A 7814-nucleotide genomic window follows, 5' to 3' on the forward strand; every position below is an offset into this window, starting at 1 on the left:
AGCTTTGCAATAGCAAAGCTCAAAATTCTTATTGGTGGCGACCCTTTTCTAATTAACAACTCGGGCCATGTGATTACCTTCCTTAAGGATACCCTTAACGAAGACCTCAGAGCGTTTTCTGTTTAACTTAAAGATTTATTCTACTTCCTCCCGCACAATGAACTGATGTTCTGCATTGAAGGTGCGATCGACAAACACGGAACAGTGCTCTTTCAGAATGCAATAGGTATGAAATCAGGTGGCTTTCTTGAGCTGTTCAAGTTTTAAGCAGAATCGACCTTCGTCGCTTGGGACGATAATGCTTTCATTCAGACAAATTGGATCTGTATAAGCTCCTGCACAGAGCCACTTTTATGTGACCTGGAATTGGCTGACTATGACAGGATGCACACTGCGATACGTCGGCGGACAAAGGCTATATTTGATGTTTGTATAGGGAAAAAGTATAAGCAGAGGTGTATGCAGAGAGAGGTACAACGCGAAAGAGAGTGGTAACGTTAACTATAATCTCCCGTTTCATTCCTGCATCTTTGGCCTAATGGAAACTTACGCACACCCGCGTGCTCTATTACGCACGTGACGCACTGACCAGCCATGATCAGCAATTTTTCGTGGCTTCGCTAAGCAAACTTCGCTTTAATAAATGCCTATCTTCCACTGTATCTTCCGCAGCGACTCAGAAAAAAAGAAGATAAGCCTTCGAATTGGGTCCAATTTATTTCGAATGTCGTAAGCATTGCTTCGAAGGGATTCGATTGCATTTCTACCATCCAAAACTTGGCAATGCTTTTTGGCAGCGCAAAAATTTGGCAGCTGATTTTGTTGAATGCTCCCGAGTCCGGCCTTGCTAGATATTGTCGATGCGGCCATTTTTGCCTAATCTACGTGGGGCGAGACACTCGTTCGATGAAATGAAAGAAACGATTGTCAGCACTCGAGAGCAAGACAAAGTCACGAGCTAAATGTTACTCTCGAGCGCATGAGATTTTTTTTTTTTGCCTTTGATGAAACTTCCTCTACACCTTGCGGATATCCTAAGAATTTATTTGACACTGGTGGTAATCCTTCGAAGTGTGAGCGCAGTTCACCCACATATTGATGTCCAGCATGAACGGTGCAAGAACAGGACCTCACCAGGCTTGTTGAATTCGCATGCTTTCTTTTTACATTTTTTGTTAGCAGCAATGTCACAGTAGTATGAAAATATTTATCGTCTAATTTGAAGGAGAGCAATATATAGACTGAGGGCTTCATTTTGGCAGAGCTACAAACTACAATTAGAGTTTTTTATCTGGAAGACACAAAATGTCATGCAAGCACAAAGCACACAACACTTATGTTTGGAGCGCACTGGGATATAAGACGCACGCAGTAAATAGCAGAAAGAAACGATGAAATTGGACATTTCAGCAAGTGGTTCAAATATTTTTTCGTGCCACGTCTGTTTTTTGCGCGATTGACACCAGCGAACACTACTTTCAATGTGTCCTTAAACACTTCAATCTGATCATGTATTTTCTTTCTCGCTGTTTATACTCGGTCTTGCCAAAATAAAAGAGAAAAAAATGTTACTTGAAATGTAAACGTCCTACGCAAGATGCACAAGAAGAGAAAAAAAGAGGGCAGGACAGAGTGCAGCGAAATCCGCAAGAAAGTATTATTGCAACAGAAAAAAAAGTTAATTACGTGTTTGTTAAAGCAGATGCCGCTTTACTCACGACACTTGATACCCCTTCCACCGCGCTTTTCAGCGGGGTAGACCGATCGATCTCTAAAGTCGCCGCAGAATATTCACATCCAAGAAGGTAATAACCCGCAAAAATAAATAAGGCTCCTCTGGAAATCCATGGCATTTCTGGAAAATAGATATAGTTAGGAAAAGCTAAATAAACTTTTTATATGAATTTTCGCCTCAGTTTTGCATTACTGTTCTCGTTAGATAATTGTATTTGCTCACTAAGTGCATGGAGAACAACACATGGTAACCGTTCCTACGTCCGAGTTTGTTGGAACTCCATGGTTACATATCTTCCCGCTCCCGTGGGCAATTGTGAATGCAGTGTCAGCGCCTCGTATGAAAAACTTTTCACGTCCCGTTCTTCTCCCCGTCCCGACGTGGGTGCGGCCCGCGGCTTCGTCGCCTCCCTGAGAGGGGGCAACAGAGCTTCTCAGGACCTCCATTAAAGTTCTTTGTCTGTCTGTCTGTCCCGTTCTTCGCGCAGGACAACAGGCAAAATAGCGCTTTTCATATAAGGAACATAAAAATCAGGTATCGCATTTCGCCAAAATATTGAATTCACTGCCGTAGGTTGTAGGTTGTCACCGGCACTTTCTTTCTGCTGTCTTTAAAGAAGCTTTAGCGCTTACCGCTCACAACCTTTCGCTTCATACTGCATTGTTTTGAATCAAGATTGCATTTTTTATTGCGTCCCCGGCATTCAGCAAAACGGTTTTAATCGACATTTCTTGTTACTACCCGCACCAAGCGAACCCAATCCACGTGCTTGCACCAGCTCGCTTCCAACGACGAAGTGCGCATATAACGGCTGTGGTTTAACCAGGCATTCAAAAATGCCAAGTGGTCTGTCATATTATGTCGATGAAGAAACGCAACGTTGCTGTCAAATGTGCACAAAGCCGAAGAAGCATCAGTGCACAATTGTTTCTTAGAAGTTGTGAGAATAAAAATGCCTCCCCCCCCCCCCCCTCGAAGTCAATGTCCACGAAAAACCTAGTTCTGTATTGTAATGTTTTTTTTTTTTTTTTTTTTTTGTCCCGCGAGGGCTGTGATATTGTGCACTACGGCAGAGTAGACTTGTCACGAGTGAATTGTGAGAATCGCTCAAAAAGTCAGGGGTACAAGAAGAACTTCAGTCAATACATAAATGAACATCTGAAACGAACATGCAATAACGAGCGGGACTTCTCCGGAAAAACTAAAAACGAAGCAGGCAAATTCTATTTGCGGAATGTATTTTATACCTAGATCTGTTAGAATTCAAACATATAGACTGAACGCAAATTATCGATACGGTGCAGGTCTCTTTGCCCCAACAGCAATTTAATAAATGGCTCAACATCGTTGGTTAGACCACCTTCATGGGCTTATCAGTGACGATAACAATGTTGAAGTTGCTATCCATATTCAATATACTTCAATGATGGGACCAGTTCAGGTACAGAAATAAAAAATTATAATGCAGAGGACTCACTAAGGCTGTAATCGGTGCTTTTCGCAGACCTTTCTCCTTACGCTAGACACTCGCAGGCGGACTGTACGTAAACTGTGCGAGGCAGTCAACTATACTTTCCTCCAACGACATCAGAAGTCGCTGAAAGGAGAAGCGTTATTTATGCAAATCCCGAAAGTTGTGCACCAACTTCACGCAGGTCGTCTCGTTAGGTATTTGACAGCAGCCTCTTAAACAAAATGCAATTTCCCGCAAAGTTGTAATGGCCTCAGCAGCGGCAGCAGCCTTGTTGTCGGCTATGCTGAAAGGGACAGTCATTTGCATAAGAAAGCCACATATTTCCTTATGCGCACCTGTCCAACGCAAAGTTTTTTTTTCCTTTGTATTGTTGTTGGTGTTGTATTTTGCCTATTGCGCACTTACAGCTGTTTCGTGGGAAATCTCAGGTATCGAAATAAGTAAGCGCACATTTTCTCGCTGCCCACCAAGAATGACTATGTTCCCTAAGTTTTCTCCGCTGTCTTTGAAGTTTTCGCAGACTTCGTAACCGCCGGCGTTACGTCACTGCTCGTAGCGGTGAGCATGCATATTCACTTCTTAGGTATACTGAGTCTCAGGAAGGATTAAAAAAACTAAGCCATGGTACTGTACTACTGTGGCTTCACTTGACATGCTGGGTGCCAGTACTACTATAAAATAAATCGCTGTACGAAATTAAACACAGAATGTAGTACATTCGTTGGTGGAACTAGTCTGTGACTCTTAACTCTACGCTTCACTCCCAGACTTTTAAAGAACTTGTACTTTTTTTGATGATGTCAGGTCACCCCTGAAAATACAACAGTTCATGCCACAGTAACATTCTTGAAGTTTACGCACAATACAGAGCTTCATGCTTTTACTTGGCTCTCTTTTTTTTTATTAAGCCTCGCTCCATATCATATTCAATATGATCAATAGTTTGGCGCGATAACATGAGCCACTTGGATTTCTCTGTACCCAAAATACTTGGTGCATGGCCATGACTGCGAAACAAAGATGTGCTTTGACAACCATATCGGATTTCCCCTTTTGGCAGCAGGTTCATTTATTTCATTTAACCCCATGTAGATTTTTGCTAACTCTACTTTCATTAAGTGTTCTCTTTCAGGAATATTAGAAAAATGACAATCCTGTGTGCGCGTATAATAACTTTTCTATTGACCAGTGGTAATCAACTCTAATAATTAACATGGGTGCACGCATCTAGTTAGCTTCATTATTGTGTTGTTGATGATTATATTCCTTCTGTAAACTTCGTATGTATCTGTATATTGTATATGGCGGTATGTCTGTGTGTGTCCAATGAAGAAAGGGTAGCCTTCTTAACTGGGTTTGGTACTGCCGGCTATAAGGTAGCCTACGTTCTCGTTCCTCAACGGTTTTGAAGCCCAGAAAACAAACGCGGTATATCTTTTCAATTATCTAACCTGTCGAATCCTGACAGGGCAGCACTGGTCAGCAAGATGACAGCCATATTTACAAGTATAGTTCTTATGCAGATCTAAACGACTATTAACGCAATCACTCGCTTGGAAAATAAGCGGCTAAAAAATACTAGACAATGTGGGAGGTTGCAACATGATGCGCTATTCACCCATGGCTTAAATTTCGTGGCTAAATTATTACGTCATTTTTGATAAGTTAAGTTTGTGCATATCAGATGTGTTAGGCTACAAGCACTCGTGTTTTTCTTTTTCTCTTTTTTTTCTTTTTTTCTTTTTCTCTTTCTGAGCAAGTTTCTTAGCAAGACACTAGAGCGCTAACTAGCAGTCAATAAGCAAGCCACAGCGATTATAGCGTTCTGGAACTGGCGCCCCTTGTGATGTCTTACTTGTTTCCGACATACCTTTACGTTTTAAAATATCATCGTCGTGTGTGAGTTGGCCGTTGATAGAATCTCATATTTTAGGTTCTTGTATCCAGAACAGACACCGTTTCTATCTGGTACACATAAAGCTAAAATATTTACCACCCTATATTAAATACTCATGCACTCCAAACTTCAAGCTCACTAGCAAAGCTTTCACGTTTAGGTTTCAGTAGATTCCCTCACCCTCATTGGTACAGCTGAAGATGTTGGCGACAGTTTTTTTTTTTTTTTTTTTTTTTGCATATGCGACACTTTTAGATCCTACAAAAATTCACGGTTGTCAAGTGAAGAAACCTGTCATGAGCACTGAATTCAGGTCCCTTGGGGTTCCGCCAGATGAGTCTTGCGTAACTAAGTGGTTCTGTCTAGAGGCAACCTGCGTAAATTGGACGGCATTCAATAACGCTATGATCTGCCTATCCGCAAGCATGATTATTCAAGACAGGGCGTGCCCGTTGTTTATTCTGTTCTTCATGCAACGAGAAAGGAGGCATCGAACCCTATATGTGCTCACACCCAATTTACCCCGGCAAAGGTACGCACTCTTTGAGAAAACATGGAAGGAAAGTTGTCCACATGCTTGCCTCGAGCACATTGTGTTTTGCAAGGGTCCATCATAGCCCGCAATGAATCTTCATGTTCTCCTATTTCGTTATTAGGAGACACTGATTTCCTATACTTGCGGCAACAAACACCAGTGACATTGCAAGATAAGCTCAGGTGGAGCAATAGCCAGCCTCTATAGCCAGGCTCAAGTTGTCTGCGGATAAAATTTGCCTCCATTACCGCAACATTTGGTTTCGCGTTGTTATCGCCCAACCATACACAAGATTTAATTTTCAGAAACTTCGTCAATCATTTCGCAGACAGGCCAAATGCATGTTCAGGGATGTCTGACGCCGGCAATTTTTCAAAACAAACATTTTCCAGAGGCTTAAGTACTGTATTGACATTGCACCCCGGACGGAAGAGAGTTCTTCCTTACATAACTCATGCAGTTTGTTAACAGTTGTTAGGGTGCTACTGGGAATTTTTATGCCTATTTTGAGCTTTCTTGAAGAAATCTTAAGAAGGCGAGAACTATATATTGTCTAATAAAACTGCTAAGCTGAGAAACCTTCCGAGATATTTTTTGCCATTCAGTATTGTGTACAAAGGTGTTAACAGTGGGAACTATTTCGATATCCTCTCTAAAGATTGTTTTTCTTTTAGATCACGTTGTGCTTTATTCAACCCGGTAAAGAACAACCACTTTCACTGAACTTCTTGAGAAACAAAAATGCAGTGCAGTTAAAAAGAGTTTCGAAATTATATGGAAGAAAAATATCCTCCAAAACATTCACGCGCTACACCACGTTTTAAGTTCGCGTTCTTCACTGAACGATCTTTTCAGAAATAGCTATATTTTTCAAGAAAGGAATCAGTAATGGTTGAAAGAAAACCTGTTTTATAGAAAACTGTCGTTGTTGTCGCAGGTAGAGTTTTCAGCACTGGCTCTCGAAGCCGATGGCTTGGGTCCACCACTCCACAGTAGTAGTTGGGGAAAGGTGCTCAGGGTAAGAGGTGGAGAAAAGTGTTTGAGACAAGGTTCCGCGTATTGGCATGGACGGCTGGAAAGATTTCTGCGGTTTGTCAAGAAATATTATATTGTCGTGATGGACGTTCACTAGTCATTATCATTTGCCTTCATTCACTTGGTAAGTCGACATATGCTCGCGCATCCTTTGAAAATAAATAACAGAATCCCATACGTGTGTTTCGCTGCTCAATAAGAATGTAAATCCACCTGCCATAATGTATCGCTTTAGTGGCCGAAGCTATTAAGGGCCGACTTACGCTCAAACCGCAAGTGCACCGAACGCCGGCCGCACGTGTGCGGACGTGCGGAAAATTGGACATGTCACACATAGGCGCACAAACTTCGGTTTACACTGGGTTCCCACAAGCACTGTAAACCTAAGTTTGTGCAGATGTGTGCGACATGCGCAGTTTTCCGCATGTCCGCAGGCGTTCGGTGTGGCGTGCGGTTTGAACGTAAGTCAGCCCTAAGAAACGCTAAACTTTTTGCTGCAGAAAGAGAAATATGTGGCTTGGCGGAACAAGCATATATCTAATTTTAAAATATTTTAGAACAATAATTGTGGGCATGTTTGCAAGCGAAGCTTTCTATGCTGTTTGCTTTGATTGACGATAATTAGCGGCGATGTTAGCGGCGAATGTGCTATTTCTTCAGCGTTTAGTCTAATACGAGAGTTGCGAGTTAAACGTTACCTTGCGTGCACCACTGCTGTTTGTCTGCTTAGTACACAGAACATAAAGGGAGACGTGTTTGCTTGAGACGTGTTTGCATAATATCCAAGACAGTTGAGCCTTATCATTACCACACATGGCACATCGCATCGTGGCAGAAGTGTTTAACTTTCATTGAATTGCGGGGCTGTACGTGCCAAAACCATGATCAGATTATGAGGCCACGCGGTGGACTCCGGATTAATTCACACACCCTGGTGTTGGTTTACGTGCACCTAAATCTAAGGGCACTACCGTTTTTATATTGCGCTCCTGCCGAAAGGCGGCTGCCATTGTCGTGATTGAACCCGCGACCTCGTGCAATGCCATAACCGGGCACAGACGTCTTGATTTGACGTTGGACCGCTTCCGTAGTGTCGCCCAGACCATACGGTGTTTCAATCCGGCTTTGCGTCTGCACG

The sequence above is a fragment of the Dermacentor silvarum genome, chromosome 6 (genome assembly GCF_013339745.2).
Source record: "Dermacentor silvarum isolate Dsil-2018 chromosome 6, BIME_Dsil_1.4, whole genome shotgun sequence".
Taxonomy (NCBI): domain Eukaryota; kingdom Metazoa; phylum Arthropoda; class Arachnida; order Ixodida; family Ixodidae; genus Dermacentor; species Dermacentor silvarum.